This window comes from Anolis carolinensis, chromosome 6 (genome assembly GCF_035594765.1).
Source record: "Anolis carolinensis isolate JA03-04 chromosome 6, rAnoCar3.1.pri, whole genome shotgun sequence".
Taxonomy (NCBI): Eukaryota; Metazoa; Chordata; class Lepidosauria; order Squamata; family Dactyloidae; genus Anolis; species Anolis carolinensis.
The window spans coordinates 70,811,370-70,828,890 of NC_085846.1; the positions used below are offsets into that span (position 1 = coordinate 70,811,370).

The window sequence follows — 17,521 nt, forward strand, 5'->3', positions numbered from 1 at the left end:
TTCAAGCAGACTTCCTAGATGGAGCCCACCGGATTCCATCAGATGATGCACAGCTACTTCCAGCAGGGCTCCAACCAGGAAGTGACCTTGGAAGCATCCTACTATGGAGCTCTGAGAACACAGGGAGCAGGGAAAACTTGGGAAGGAAGCTGGGCGACACTTCTCCCTGTGGGATGGGTAATGGGGCAATGGGTTCCCATGCTGCCTGCTGGATTTGCTGTGCTGCCCCAAGGATGTCCCCACTTTCCTCCAGATTCTGACCTTAATATCATGAGGTCTCTAAAGAGATGTTCTCTCAGGTTAAAAACGTTAGCATTATTATTATTATTGTTAGCCAACAGGAAACTAAAAGTTACTTGGGAAGGCCAAGAGCTCGAACACTGTTTCCATCCTAAATATCTTGGTGTCACTTTAGATCGAACACTAACATATAAGAAACACTGCATGAACACCAAGCACAAAGTAGCTGCACGCAATAACATCCTGCGGAAATTGACTGGCAGTGCATGGGGTGCAGACCCACAAGTAATAAGAACATCAGCCCTGGCCTTGTCTTTCTCAACTGCAGAGTACGCCTGTCCTGTCTGGCACAAGTCTGCCGATGCGAAGCAGGTGGACATAGAACTGAACGAAACATGTAGAATAATCACAGGATGCCTTAAACCTACACCTGTTGATAAACTCTATAGGCTAGCTGGCATTGCCCCTCCTGACGTGCGACGGGAAGTTGCTGCCAACTGTGAGAGAAATAAGGTCGAACATTGTGAAAGCCACCCACTGCATGACTATCAGCCTCCTCCCACCAGACTCAAATCAAGGAAGGGCTTCATGAGAACCACCACTCCTCTTGATGTTCCTCCAGCAGCAGCAAGGGTGTCCCTCTGGGCAACTAAACCAGGCAATTCCAACTGGATGGCCCCCATGAGGGTCTGCCTCCAGGACAAAACAAGAATGGGCAACTTGGAAGTCCCTAAATAGACTGAGAAGCTGAGTGGGCAGATCAAAAGACAACCTGGTAAGATGGCACTACCTGGAGGAATCCTCCACCTTGTGTTACTGTGGAGCTGAACAAACAACTCCTCATATGTATGCTTGCCCACAATGCCCTGCCTCATGCATGGAGGAGGAGTTGTTTAAAGCTACGGATAATACGTTGCTGTTGCCCGCTTTTGGTCCAAAACCATTTAGCTGTTTGTGATTCCTTTATTTTATCACATTTAAACTTATTTATTATGCAATGCATTTGACACAAAATAAATAAAAATTATTATTGTTGTTATTATTTTACTTTTATAGGTGTCCTGTGCCCCTAACTCCTGCAAACATACACACTATTTCGTTAGGGATTCTATGAGTTATCCACAAAGTAACTTTTTGTTCAGTCCCTTTGTGGCCAAGAAAGGGTGTGACCTCTGCCTACCTCAAACCTCCCTGGAGATGTTTGGCTCTCACCCTTGCTTCTTTTAAAAAGCAATTGAAAACTTGGTCCTTTCATTGCGCATTTGAGTAATTTAATCCTCATGACCAAAATTAATTTAATACATTCTTCTGCACTGTTCCTGGTTCTCTATAATTAATTGGACGTCTATCCCCACCCAACGGTCAAGAAATTGTTGAACTTTGTCCTCTGCCCGAAGCACTTTATAACTATGCTATGGCACTTTAGTTTAATTTGGCCCTTCCACACTATCCCCCTCCACCAACCTGGTGGTTCATTTTATTTTATTTTATTGTCACCGACTTTATGTTTTTAATGGGCTTTTATGGTTAATGTAAGATATTGTTTGCATAATGTCGATTTTACTGTGTTTTATTCATTGTAATATGTTTTTATTTGTTGTACTTTATTGTTTTCGGGCCTCTGTCCCGTGTTAGCCGCCCCGAGTCCCTGCAGGGAGATGGTGGTGGGATAGAAAAATAAAGTTACTTACTTACTTACTTACTTACTTACTAGCCTAAGCATCGACTTTTGATAACATGCAGCCCATGATTCTAGCACCTTTTCTTCTGCTATGTGATTTCTAACTTGATGCAGAAGCCAGTGAGCTCTGAAAGTCAGAATAACATATTTTGCATCTTTGGGTTGGTCTAATAAAGCACAACCTGCCAACATGTACAGTCCAATTAATCCTTCGCCATCCCACCTTGCAGTTGCTTTTTAAACGTCCCAGTGTTTCTCTCCTCTTTGTACTTCTCCCCTTTAGCTTGCTTTAGTTGCAACAAATGGAATTCAAAGTGCAAAAGCAGTTTGCACTCAACTCAGCAGAGATGAGAGGAGTAGAGTGTATAGAATCTTGCCTTTCCTGCAGATTCAGGCAAAAAATATTGATGCCTTCTCGTAATTTGTGAATTCTTCCAAATAAATAGGTTTTTGCACAGAGAGATCTCATGAATCAAGGGTTCAAGAGCAACCTATGGAAAAGGGATAGCTCTACTGCCTGGACAAAGGGTAGGCACATAATTTTCAGTACTCCTCTCATTGTTGATACATCCCAGAAACAAGATATAAGGTATACTTAGACCACATAAAAGAGGAAGTTGGACAAAATTAGATTTAGACTAGAATCTTGTTGATTGCATATCTTCAAGGCTAGAATGAGGTCAGCTGGGGCCCTGGAGCAATTCCAAAAATAGCCCCACCTTCTTTGTGTGCATGTATAACCTGTTCTAGGTATGCTGGCACAGAAATAAAATAAATGGATAAAATACAAAACACAACAGATTCCAGCACAGAAATCTCCATAGATAAACCCATTTTTAGCCCTTAACCTTAGACCCTCACAGCCCTTACACTCTGTACAACTATAGTGCTGTGATACCACTTTGACTGCCATGGTTCCATCCTAAGGAACCCCAAAATTTGCAATTTAAGGAGGGCCATTTATAATTCTCAGCTGAAAGAGTCACCTGCTTCTCCCAACTATAAGGCCCAGGACTCTATAGGATGAAGCCATAGCATTAAACAGTGCAATCACAGCTTTATAACTGTGTAGGGGTCTTAAGTGCCTGATCTCATGTAATTTTTAACTACATTTCTCAGGTAACAGACAAAATGTTGATGGTATCAGAAAAACTGAGAAATTTGGGGAGATAATAGGGGAGAAGTCAAGCAAACCACATATTTTTCCTAACCTAGCATCTGTTAACATTTCACTACCACTGTACTATGATTGTACTATTACTGTACTGTATTGTACGAGGGCTATCCACAAAGTAGGTGACGTTTTGGAATTAAAAATGAACAAAGTATAGGAGAAAACATTTACCATATGCAGTTGAAAGCCACACCCAAATACCACATCTCATGTAGTTGCCATTCAAATATAGGCACTTACCATAGCGATGAATGAGCTTTGCAAATCCTTCCCCACTAAATTCTGCCGCTTGCGCCCTCAACCAGCTGGTCAGCCCCAACCGCAGCTGCGCAGCATTGCCAAAATGCTGCATTGACAGCCACGCCCCCATTGTTACAAACAAGTGGTTGAGGGCACAAGCGGCAGAATTTAGTGGGGAAGGATTTGCAAAGCTCATTCATCGCTATGGTAAGTGCCCAGATTTGAATGATGACTATGTGAGATGTGGTATTTGGGTGTGGCTTTCAATTGCATATGGTAAATGTTTTCTCCTATACTTTGTTCATGTTTAATTCCAAAACGTAACCTACTTTGTGGATAACCCTCATACTATTATTGAACTATAACTGCCATAGCAATGTCCTGTAGAATCCAGGGATTTGCAGTTTAGGAAGATATCTTCAGAATTATCAGCCAGAGAGGTCTAAAGGCTACAGAATTCCACAGGATATACTCACAGCAATTAAAGTGGAACCATAGCACCATAATTGTCTTGTGTGAAAGGTCTTCAGTGAGGAAACTGAAGCAACTGTGCCATTGAGAATGAAGCTTACATATGCCAGTGTGACCCCCAGTTTTGAGTCAATGTTTAAGTTTTGAAGACGTTCTAGAAGGAGGTATCCAGCATCTAATGAGCAAACTTGCCTTTGGTGTACAAGATCAACTTGGACGTTCAAAGGCAGATGTGTCCCCTTTGCCAAGTTAGTTGACTCTATTGTATTGTTTTGGGTTGCATTTCTTTGTCTTGGTGGCATACTTTGTATTTTAATTGTTTTATTGACTTAATTATATAATTATATCTGTGCACTAACCTAGTGCACATTTGGATGTGAAGTGGCTTGGAAAAGTCATAATAAACAACAACATTTCACCCATTTTAATCATTTTCATATGTTTGCCAGTGCAGTGGTGTTCTACTGGCATGTCTGAACTGTCACAGAAGCCTTATCTTTCATGCTGCTGTTGTATTTTGCCTTCTTTGAGTACAGTGAGGCTTCTGCAGAATTCTATGGCCCCTTCCAGAAGTTGATCTCAAGGCCAGACCTGAATCCCAAGTAGCTATTGTGCCACTCACATGCTACGGCAATTGCTGAACATGTCACTTCTCTTCTGAATTTTCTATCCCTAAACACTGAGGAGCTACTCCATATGCCCAGAAATGCGAAAGAAAACAGAAAGGCACAGAGCCATGGATTTGTGGCTGAACTAATTAGTGCTTATAGGGTGAACTACCTCACTTCCACTTCCAAATGCTCCACCACTGGGAGAAAAAAGAGATTAATTAGTACTGAATTGTTTGGTTACAGGGACATGCTGCCAAGGAAGACTGGCCTCCTAATGCTTAACTAGTTGTGAAGCATGAATTTTGGCAAACACAGATTACTTCACCTGTGCATGACAAGCCATTCCTGCCAAAATGCTGTCTTCACAGCTTAACATTCTGTAACCCCTCCTTGATATCCATCTGCTATGCATTCCATTGGCACTTACAATACACATTACATATTATTATTAATTTGAACAATAGATTAATGTTATTTATCGTTATCTGGACACATGCAACTAAATCAAGGTTTGGGGCATTCTTGGATCCAAACAGGAAAATGAGAATATTTTATTGTTGCTGTGGAATAATTAAATAAAGAATTTGCAATTAACAAGTTACAAGTATAACAAGTCTTTGGTATCAGCTGGGGTTTGGTTCCAGGACCCTCATGGATACCAAAATGTGTGGATGTTCAAACTGCATGATATATAATGGTATAATTTGTGTGTGTGTGTGTGTCAGGAGCGACTTGAGAAACTACAAGTTGCTTCTTATGTGAGAGAATTGGCCGTTTTCAAGGACGTTGCCCAGAGGATACCCAGATGTTTTGATGTTTTACCATCCCTGTGGGAGGCTTCTCTCATGTCGCTACATGGGGAGCTGGAGCTGACAGAGGGAGCTCATCCACGCTCTCCCCAGATTCAAACTGCCAACCTTCAGGTCAGCAGGCCTGCCGGCACAAGGGTTTAATCCACTGCACCACTAGGGTTATATTATAAGATTTGTTTTTTGAATTTTTAAAAATATTTTCAAGCTGTGGATGGCTGAATCCATGGATACAGAATCTGAGAATACGGAGGCTGACTGTAACATACTGACATGTAATGAGGTAATTGGGCAACTGAAAGCATAGAAACCAAACCAACATCATCACCATCATCGTATTTATTGATATTTTGCTTTTTACCCAGTTTGGGACTCAAGATGGCTTACAATATCTAAAACAAATATTGTCAAAAGTTAATGTTATAACAAGTTAAAAGCAATTAAATCATTATAAAATTTGAAACCAATCAAAATGAAACACCAGCAAAAAGAAGTCCAGCACATTATATAAAGACCTGCTTCCCCTGAAAAATCAGTTTTCAAAGACCTACATTGAAAATGTTATGTAATAAATCAGGATTGACACTAGACTGCATTGCATGTGTGTAAGAGTAAGCATCTGAGTGGGTGTGTATGTGTATTTTATTTTTAAAGAGTATTTTAAAGCATTTTGAATGGATTTCCCCCCAGATTTATGCTGGAGGCCTCCCACTCAAAAAAAAAAAAAAGTAATCGGAGTAATGCAATTAACAATGCCACAATCTACTTGGAAGAAGATGTTAATGGTAATAACAACTTAAAAGTTTTTTTATGTGCAACAAATTGCATGAAAATTATTTTTGAAGGTAATGTCCCCAGGTCATATAAATTTATTTCTAAATTGGATTGAAAGATTTTGATTTAAAAAAATGTGGAAGAAGGCCAAATTGATAGAGCTGGCAATCTCCTAAATAGGCATGTGGGAAGAAGACAAGAAGCAAACTATGAACCCTAAGCATGAAGGCTTTGACAAAAATTTACCATGTCACATTTTGAAACATGGTTGTTTCAAAACATCTTTCCTTTCCTAGTGAGCTCCTTTTACTGAGGATGTAATCGTCCTTGTTACTGCTTATCATGGCTGCTTCTACAGGCGTAAACACCCCCCCCCCCCCCCGGAGGAACCAGATTTCATCTGATTTTGGAAGCTAAGTGAGGTCAGGCCTGGTTAGCACATGGATTGGAAGACCATCAAGGAATACCAGGGAGCAGAGGCTTGTTTCAGAGGAAGGAACTGGCGAAACCATCTCTGAGGATTCCTTGCCTAAAAATAGGCTTATGAAAATTCTTGGGAGTTGCCATGAGTCAACAATGCAAGTTGTAGATACCCACATATATATGTACAAACACACATACAGCTACTACTATTACTATTACAATCACTACTAAAATTATGCCAGGCATATTACAAAGCAAGCAAGAATTCAGTTATACCTACTAGGCACAGATTTCTCTTGAATTATCAAGGTCAAAAGCAGTGCACTGGAGAGAATTCTATTTTTCATTCAAGTTTCCACTGAGTAAATATGCCTATAAGCTAGTAACTTTACAAACCAAACATCTTGCTGGCAAGGACGAATGCCATGTGCTGTCATCCCACATAACCTTTCCCCATTCATTCATTTGTATTTGCAAGCAAATAGAACCCCTTCAGGGCCAGATTTAAATTTCAAAAGGTAACATGAACTAAAAATATGAAAAACCCAAACTGTAGGATTTGCATTTGCAAAGTTGCTCACTTCTGCTTTTGTTTCATAAATCAACTCTTTGCTTATTTATCTCGACATGTAAAATACAAAACAAAAACCTATCATTATAGGTGACATTATTCTTCTAGTACTCTGTGTAAATGTGCTTTCAAAGTCAACTGTTGAGTTATGATGACCCAATTAATCTCAAGATTTTCTTAGGCAAGGAATATTTAGAGGTGGTTTTGTTAGTTCCTTCTTCTGAAACAAAGCCTTACAACAGTAGGTTTTAATTAGCAATCTTCCACCCAAGTGCTAACCAGGGCTGACCCTGCTTAGATTTCCAATGATCAAAGAGATCCCCTATGCTTGTCCTATACTATAGTCAAATACAGATGTGTTCCAAAATTCAGGACTTCCGCCTCAATTCTTTTATCAACGAAAAAGGTTTCTTTTGAAATCAATGGCATTACACTCTTTGTTGAGACATGAATGACAGCTGGAGGAATTCATGCCTCATCTTGTTACAATTTACTATACACTATGTTTAATTAAAGTTTCTTTTTAGTTCACAGAAGGAAATGAGTCTGTGAAACAGGCTATGTATGGTGGAGCATGTCCCTGAGCTACTTTATTAACTAATATTTGTGCTCACTTTCGCCTAAAAATAAGTACTAATATAAGTGGAGTTTAAATATTTGCTTCATGTAGTCTAATTTTCTTCTTCATTTATAGCAAACTGGGGAGGAGCTGCCACCTCTGGGTATGATAATTATCTTTAAATATCTGAAAGGCTGTCATATAAAGGGTGGAGCAGGCTTTTTTTTTTTTTTTTTTTTTTTGCTAGAGCAGCAGAATCAAACAAATGGGTTAAAATTATAAGAAAGGAAATTCCAACTAAATATTAGAAAGAACATCCTGAGGGTAATTGTATAGTTGTTCAGCAATGAAATAGACTGTCCTGGAAAGTTATTGTTGTTGTCATCATCATCACCATAATTACCACCATCATCATTTAAACATACTGTATATAGCTTGTGCCATCACTTTTCAGTTCCCTGCCCTCAGGCTTACATTCTAATTAAGACATGACACAAAAGGAAATAGGGAAGACCGTCTGGAAGGAGGTCACGTCCAGTGAATACAGCCTCTACTTCTCTCCTTCTAAGGCCACAGCAGTTGCAGTTGAGATGGATTTCATCTTCTTCTGGGTTCAAGCATGATGGAGGTGTGTCAGCCTCTTCTTCTTTCCCTCCGGGTTTAGGCAATGGAAGTCAGGATGGATGGGGGACCCTCCATCTGTTTCTGGGAGACAGGATGGAGATGTGCCTACCTCTTCTTCTCTTGAAGTTAAATAAATATCCTTGACTGGAGATTCCAAAATGCAGTTTGGGTGGTCACCTCTTAGAGATGCTTTAGTTATCATACACACTTTGGCAGAAGGCTGGAAGAAATGTCTTTGGAATTTCTTCCAACTCCATAAGTCCACTATTCTTTCTGAGTGTTGGCTGTGCTTTGAACTTCATTGCTCCATGACTTGAAGGGGCCAAATTTGGAATGTGCAAAGATTTCTAGAGAAGGATAGGGAATTTGTGACTCTGCAGATGTTGTGGTACTCCTCACTATTGCCTATACTGGCTAAGATTGCTGGAAAATTTAATCCAACAACATCTTGAGGACGGTACGTTCTCGGCGTCACACGTGTGTGTGTGTGTGTGCATATCTCGTGTCCCAACCCTTCTCAAGACCCAGACTTCCAAAATCAAAACCAAAAATGCACATGTTAGGTTTAAATTTTTTTTAAATTTGTTTTTACAGCATTTCTAAATTAGCGTGAACCACAATGGGTGCTGGAAGTAAGATTTTGGCCCTAGCAGATATCCTGTGTGTGTCTTCAAGTCATCAATAGACTTACGACCTCATCATAAAGGCCCATGGATTCGCCCTGTATTATGGCGAATCCATGTGCATCTGGTGGAGGGCATGGAGAACCCATCATTCCATGCCCCACATCGTAGAAAAAATAAATACACAGTTACAGGATCGGTGAACCTAGCTTGACAACAGTCAATGTGAAAAGGATCTCAGAGTTTTAGTGGACAACAAGGTGACCATGAAACAACAGCAGCTCAAAAAACTGATAGGATTTGGGGCTGCATCCAAAGGAGTATAGTGTCTACAATGAGCTAAATGATGCTGCCCCTTTATTCACCTGGAATACCATGTCCAATTCTGGGGACCACAATTTAGGAGAGACAGTGACCAGCTGGAACGTGTCCAGAGGAGGGTGACTAAAATCCTATAGCCAAGCTGTTTGAGGAATGGCGTAAAGAGCTGTGGATGTTTAGCCTGCAGAAGAAAAGGTTGAGATCACCTTGTTTAAATATTTGAAAGGCTGTCATAAGGAAGAGGCAGCAGGCTTGTTTTCTGCTGCCCAGAAGACTAGGACTCGAACAGATGGCCCATGTAGTCTCTCGGAACAGATGGCCCATGTGGTCTCTTCCAATTCTATTATTTGATGATTCTATGTGATTTTGCCAGTTCCTTCCTCCAAAATACAGCATACAGCACCTGGTATGTGTTGTTTTTCTCCCATCCAGGTACTAACTGGATCTGGTGCCTTTAGGATCTCACACACACACACACACACACACACATACACCCCTTACCTACTTGATGTATAAATGTTTGCTAATATTTTGGGGAGGACATAAGTTTGAATGAGGAAATAAGCGTGTATGAGTGGAAATGGGCGGTGAGGAAATGAGTGCAGGGCTAGAGTTGCCAGGCTGACCCCACCCGACATATTAACCTTCAGGGAATGCAGCTGTCAGAGATAAGAGGATAGTCTAGCCTCTGCTTCCTTCTTGTAAAATGCAACAGACTGCAGCCTCAAGCCACTGCCTCAGCCATCAACCTATTCACCATTTTAGTCTAGCAGAGCCAGCATGGTACATAGTTTGAGCACTGGACTATGACTCTGGAGACTAAAATTTGATACCCACTCTGGCCATGAAAACCCACTGAACTACCTTCCGTGAGTCACATACTTTCAGTCTCAGAAACCCTGTGATAGTTTTTCTTAGGGTCACCATAAGTGGGAAGCAACATGAAGGCACATAACATATAGTGTAGCATATCTCGTTGACCATTTTAGTAAATTTTTAACCATAAATATACATCTACCACATCTTCAAAACTTTCAATAATGTATCTCTGCTTCCTTAACTCACTCAGTTGCACTTTCACATAGCAGCGGTGATGACAGTTGTTTTTCTACTTGCATTGTTGTTATGCACATTCAAGTCAACTCCAACCTATGTCAAGCCTGTCATGGGTTTTCATGGCAACATTTATTCAAAGGGGATTTTTCTTTAGCTTTCTTCTAAAGCTGAAAGGATATGACTTTCATAAGAAGTTTCTGTGGCTGAGTGGAGATTTGAACCACCTCCCAGAGTACTAGTTCAGCACTCAAACCACTACACCATACAGGGCCCACATTTAAAGCCTCTGGTGGCATTGTGCCTGTTTCCTTAGTGTGCTATGCATTAGTAGTTACATGTACAAATTGAGCCTGGCCAGAGGACAGATAGAAATGCTGTCAGTGAAATAAATACGCTGATTGATGTTTCCTGCAATCATTTCCCAGGTATTAGGGGCACTTTCCCAGATGAAAGGTCACAGGTTCACCCAATATAGACAATTACCTTAGTTTCTCTCCCTGCTTTCAGATATTATCTCTCTTGCCTGCTCTAGCAAAACAGTCCAGGGGGAAAAGGGAGATAGATGGACTCACAGAGGTGTAGAACATTATTATTTATGATAACACCTTGAATCGAGCCCAGAAGGCAAAAGGGAGATGGTGCAATGGCTAAGGCAGAAGCAAATTAAGATTGGCCTCCAGCTCATGATATGCCCTGAGCCCTTACTACTAGACCGATCAACTATTTCTGAACATTTAAAAAGCATAATGATATATGGGGGAAAGCCTGAAGTGTTTAACTTTCCTATACACCACCAGTTGTTATTAATTCTCTCTTTTTAAGCACATTTTTCCATCAGGGAGTTTAAGGGAATTGATAAAGAGTCTCCCCTGTCCCATTTTATTGCCATAACAATCCTGTGAGATTACTGTGTTGATTTATTTCAACTAAACAGCTTTGTGGCACTTTCTAGACTGGGAAATTATTATTTTGCATATGTTTTCATGGACTGCGATCTATTTTATCGGATGCCTGATGTGTTAACAAAATTAACAAATTATTGTTCACATAGGCCTAGGTGGATGGGTGAATAGGCATGGAATTGTAATTACTGAATCAGACTCCAATGAATGATATGCAAAAAGTACATATACTGATAATTTCTTTAACAGGAGCCATTCAAACAGGCATTGGGTGACATTGTTATTTCATGTATTTTGGACTACAGGGTCCATAATTTTACCATTTTCTATGCTGTAGTCCAAAAGGTCCCAAGTTCAAACCCTGGGAGTGGCGGGAGCGCCCGCTGTTAGCTCCAGCTCCTGCCAACCTAGCAGTTTGAAAACATGCCAATGTGAGTAGATCAATAGGTACCACTCCGGCGGGAAGGTAACGACGCTCCATGCAGTCATGCCGGCCACATGACCTTGGAGGTGTCTACGGACAACGCCGGCTCTTCGGCTTAGAAATGGAGATGAGCGCCAACCCCCAGAGTCAGACATGACTGGACTTAACGTCAGGGGAAACCTTTACCTTTACCTAGCCCAAAAATGCTTATTGCCTAAATATGTTGCAGGATGTCAGTGGGTGGGTTGTAACTGCAAACCAGCTTGGGGAAAAAATGTAGTGAAAAATGTAATAAAAATACCACACTTTTTGCCAGGCTTAATAAAATGGTAGTAAAATAGCCATCTCGTCACTCTGTTAACTAATCCGGAACAAGTTACCACACGTTTGCCTATATACATTTACTAATCCCAGCTAAAGTAGACCTCTAGAATCAATTATTAAATGGTAAATCAAAATATGCATCCGTCACATTAATTTAATTAGTTTACTCCAGTTCAGATTGCCTACTGAATTTAAGGCATTATGCACTAACTGTTGAAAATTCAAATGTAGGCTTTGCTCCTTAGTATTGCAAGAGTGGAAAATTCCATTCTCCTGCCGTTGTTTTATGTACTGTGACTCTTATATTTTGGACATAACAAAACTCTCTTAAATGATCTTCCTTCAGCCCTTGTTATGACACATTAGTGCAGAGCTTTATTTATTTATTTATTTAAAACGTTTATATTCTGCCCTTCTCATGCTGAAGGGACTCAGGGTGGAGCACAACATATATATGGCAAGCATTCCATGCTGGGACATAAAACAATTACAAATATATACAAATATTAAAAAATCAAAAATATTAAGCATTTCATGTTGGTGGCACACTTTTTAGACATGCATCATTTCACAATATGGTAATTCAGTTTTACTAGCAAACTGAAGGTTAAACCAACCCCTTTATAAGATATATGGACCCATACATTCAGTTGTAATAACAAAGGATGACATGACATTAATATTATAGAATGGATTTCATCTCCCTATCGCAGGTTTGCTCCTGCAGAATTCTAGAAAATCTAATTTCCATTATATACCCTGTTTCCCCGAAAATAAGACATTCCCTGAAAATAAGACCTAGTAGAGGTTTTGCTGAATTGCTAAATATAAGGCCTCCCCTGAAAGTAAGACCTAGCGAAGTTTTTGTTTGGAAGCATGTCCGCCAAACAGAATGCCAGCGCATGCAGGATCAGTAAATGTATGTACCATAGATTGTTGTACATGGAAATAATGGCAGTAACAATAAATTCTTGATAGGGTTCACAGTTTGATTCGTTATGCTGGTTTGTGATGACAACTACTGTACAGTATATAATAAATGCTTTTGTTTGTTCAACAATAAATGTGAATTCTTCAGGGAAAAATAAGACATCCCCAAAAAATAAGACCTAGCACATCTTTGGGAGCAAAAATTAATATAATACACTGTCTTATTTTCAGGGAAACACGGTAATGCTTTTTGTCCAAAATGTATGGGGACACAACATATCTCATGTAAACCTTTCATGAATATATATATTTAAAAATATATGATCTATTCCTTATTTCTTGTAGTCTCAGAAGTTTCTCATTACATCCATGTGACACACCTACACACTGCAGCCGGCACACTCACATCACGACACACAGTGTGGAAAGCACTGCATTAGTGTGTTGGCTGCAGTGTGTAGTTAGATTGTGAACGTATCAAGATATGACGAAAATCTTTGAAATGTATGTTCTTTTCTTACAAATCGTATATTTCTAAAAATATAAATGAAAACTTTTCATGATACAGGATGGGTGACGGCTGGCTCGACAACAGTCCATGTGAAAGAGATCTTGGAATCTTAGGAGGTCACAAGTTGAACATGAGCCAAGAATGTGATGCAGCAGCTTAAAAAGCCAATGGGATTTTGGGCTGCATCAAAATGACTATAGTGTCTAGATCAGGCATAGGCAAACTTTCTAACTTGGGGGTCGTATGGCAGGCAGGATGGATGGGCCAGGAGGAAGGGGGTTCTCCCCAAGTCCCCTCCCTGCCCTTTCTTCCCCTTCCTCTTCTCTTTCGGAGGCAGAAAGTGAAGGAAAGATGGGAAACGTTTGGATCCCAAAAAGGCTGGCCTTCATCAGGATGAGATGGTGGACAGGAGAAGAAAAGTGTATCCATTAGACCCTGTATTGCCTACTCCTGATAAAGAATCCTAGAGCTGGAAGAGACCCCCAAGAGTCATCCAGTCCAACCCCCTCCCATGCAGGAAGGCACAATCAAAGCACTCCCGATAGACAACCTCTGCAGAAAAGCCTCCAGAGAAGTAGACTCCACCACACCTCCAGGCAGCCTATGCCACTCTCCAGTGGGTCTTACTCACAGGAAGTTCTTCCTAATCTTTTCAGTCGAATCTCTTTCCCTGCCATTTGAACCCATTGTTCCCTTGTGCCCTGGTCTCTAGAGCAGCAGAAAGTCAGTTTCCCCTCTCCCTTCTCCTCCTCAATTGGACACTCTTTAAAATCTTGAAACATAGTTCTCATGTTCCCTCTTAAACGTCTTTTCTCCCCCCAGGAGGGAGGAAAAAAAGAAGGAAAAAATGTTAGGATGGTGTGAGAGAGGAGGGCCTGAGAAAAGAGCCCAAGGGGCCGCATTCCCCCCCCCCCCAGGCTTTGGCCTGCCCATACCTAGTCTAGATCAAGGGTTCCCAACCTTTTTTTGACCAGCAACCACTTGACCGAGGGCCACTTTGACTAGGGACCACTCTCCAACATTAGTACCAAAAGGGGTACAAATCAGTTTTTGGTCAACTTCAGATTTGGGGTGCCGATTCAGAAAATTTGGGTTATTTGGGGTGCCAATTCAGAAAATTGCATTGGATAGACCACATCAGCTCTAGTTTCTGATACAGAACATATGCCATCCAGTAGTCACTATCTGCTCACCAGAGCATGTCTCGCAGACGGCAGACATTTTAGGTCTCGCAGCTCACAAGTGGACCACAGCCCACAGGTTGGGAACCACTCGTCTAGATCAAGGGAAATCATGCTGCTCTTCTATTCTGCTTTGGTCAGACCTCAGCTGGAATATTGTGTCCAATTTGAGCATCACAATTCAAGAGGGGTATTGAAAAGCTGGAAGATATCCAGAGGAGGGAGACTAAAATGATTAAAGGTCTGGAAATCAAGCCATATGAGGGGTGTCTTAAAGAGCTGGGAATGTTTAGCCTGCAGAAGAGAAGGTTGAGAGGAGACATATCTGCCATGTATAAATATGTGAAAGGGTGTCATAAGGAAGGAGCAAGCTTGTTTTCTGCTGCCCTGGAGACTAGGACTCAGAGCAATGTGTTCAAATGACAGAAAAGGAGATTCCACTTGGACATTGGGAAGAACTTCCTGACTATAAGAGCTATTCAGCAGTGGAATTCTCTGTCTCAGAATATAATGGAGGCTCCTTCCTTGGAGGCTTTTACCAGAGCTTGGATGGCCTATGTGGTCTCTTCCAACTTGGTAATTCTATGGGATATATTTTGTCCCCATACATTTTGTTATTCCACTTTACCCCCTAGTGGTCTCCGCCTGTATAATGGAAGAGTACCCGATTTATTTATGTATCTGTATCTCTTGAAAGCCCCGGTGGCACAGACCGAAAGGTGCCAGGTTCAAATTCCGGGAGCGGCTTGAGCGCCCGCTGTTAGCTCCAGGTCCTGCCAACCTAGCAGTTCGAAAACATGCAAATGTGAGTAGATCAATGGGTACCGCTCCGGCGGGAAGGTAACGGCGCTGAAATGGAGATGAGCACCAACCCCCAGAGTCAGACATGACTGGACTTAATGTCAGGGGAAATCTTTACCTTTACCTTTTATCTTTTAAAAGAGGTTGATTTGACCTCTGGTTTGCTAGTAAAAATGGTGCATATCCCCAAAGTGTGTCACCAACACAAAATGTTTGGAAAGCTCTGGTGCATCAGGTCAAGTTTTGAATTACATTTCCACACAAATCCCCAGGGCTCATTGGGTACACCATTTCTCTGCCTAATATTTTACAGAGCTTTTGCGAGGATTAGCACTGATCCCACTCAGAGCTCTTCCTAAGAAAGATATGACTATAGATTTTACATTTGGAAGGAAGGAAGCCAGAAGGGTGAAGTGGCCTGAGTGTAGAATTCAGACCTCGATCGGCCATGAAGACCCACTGGGTGACCTTGCAGAGCATTTGACGAGTCAACCTGGACACAGCATATTATTTGAGAAGACAGAAATGCTGGGCCACTCTCACAACCACCAGGTCAGACTACACAGAAAAGCCATTGAAATCCACAAGCATGTGGATAATTTCAACAGAAAGGAAGAAACCATGAAAATGAACCAAATCTGGCTACCAGTATTAAAAAAAACTCTAAAATCAGGATAGTAAATAAAGAACAACACTCTGAAAACAGGGAAATTCCAGACATGAAACTATCAGGGCCAGCTATCACCTCCCAATAAAGGATTTCTCCAGGAGTAAACAGGCAGGCTTTGAACATGGCTTTTCAATGCTGGTCAAGGCCATTAATTGCAGCATTCACGCTTGCCTCCAACAGACAAGAGTTTTTTCTCCCACTCTGGACATTCAACAGATATATAAACTTCCCCTGCCTAGTTTCCAATATACCTCACAACTTCTGTGGATGCCTGCCATAGATGTGGGCGAAACGTCAGGAGAGAATGCTTCTGGGACATGGCCATACAGCCCGGAAAACTCACAGCGACCCAAACATAAATTGTGGATGATCTGCCTTGATATTCTGGGTTATATGGCTGTGGGAAGGGCCGGGCCCTCAGCAGCGACGTGAAGCCAAGTCACGGTGGATGGAGGTTTCAGTGTGAGGAACCTTGACTATTGGAAGACGGCAGAAAAGACCAAGAAAAACAAAAAACAACCTCCCGGCTCCAGCTCTGGCGTTTGACTCTCATCCCTTCAGCGCCTCGGCCGACGAGAAGCAGGGCAGGCCTCATTGGCCAACGTCGGGCAGGCCTCTCCTCCCGGCGCAGGCGCAGTGCGACCCCCTTTCTCTTTCGAAGCCCCGCCCCATCCTGCGTTTCCTCTCTTTCCCTCGCCGTTCTGTGAGGCTGCGAGCGAAGCCGCTGTTGTTGTCATTGCGTCTCTCTCTCAGCCCCGGCGCGAGGAGGCAAGAGGAGGCGCGAGCGCTGTCCGTCCGTTGGGCGCGCGAGTCGGGCAGCCGCGGAAGCACACAGGGAGGCACGCACACACGCAGGCGCGCGCGCACGGACGGAACGACAGCGAACCCTTGCCTGCCGCCTTCTTTTTTTCAATTCCTCTATTAATTACGTTGTAATTGTGGGCCGAGGAGGAAGAGGAGGCCACTCTGCGGTTGCTGCCCTGGCCGAGGAGGAGTCCTTGTCCATGAGGGGAGAGAAGCCCCAGGCCGTGGCTGCCGACGTTGGGAGTAAGTGAGGGGCGAACGCGGCACTGTTGGGCCTGGGATGGGGAGGCCTCTGGACCGGGGAAATGGGACTAAGAGGGGAAGGTAAGGATGAGGGGGAAGCGGGCCCTTGAAGGCCCCAACCCAGCGGGAAAGAGCGGTAAGGCGAGAGAGAGGGGTGTGCGCGCGCGCGCCTATCTGTGTGACGGCTGTCCGCGTGCGCGCGCCTGCCTACCTGCGCGTTCCCAGAGAGATACCCGCGCGTGCACACCCCTCTCTCTCGCCTCGCCCGGCTTTGCGACAGATGTATATGTATATAATGCGATGCTTATGAATGATGATGGGTGTTTTGCGGGAATATCGATGGCCTCCGGGCATGTGCAGTTGATGGGATGCGGCTTCATTGAGAGCGGTGCCCATGATGCCTAGTATTCATGTGTTGATGAAGGCTTCAATGGCCGGAAATCACTGGGATGCGGCGAGTTTTCCGGGCTCTATGGCCATGTTCCAGAAGCATTCTCTCCTGATGTTTCGCCCGCATCTATGGCAGGTATCCTCAGAGGTTGTGAGGTCTGTTG

General features: G+C 42.5%; 1 protein-coding gene across 1 annotated transcript in view; it reads left to right on the forward strand.

Moving 5' to 3' along the window:
- The first annotated feature begins 16,595 nt into the window (after nt 1-16,595).
- snrk (SNF related kinase) overlaps nt 16,596-17,521 on the forward strand; it is a 38,115-nt gene continuing 37,189 nt past the window's right edge. The window contains exon 1 of the mRNA XM_008121261.3: nt 16,596-16,967. The gene's annotated coding sequence lies outside the window, so the exon portion shown is untranslated. The remainder of the gene's footprint in view (nt 16,968-17,521) is intronic.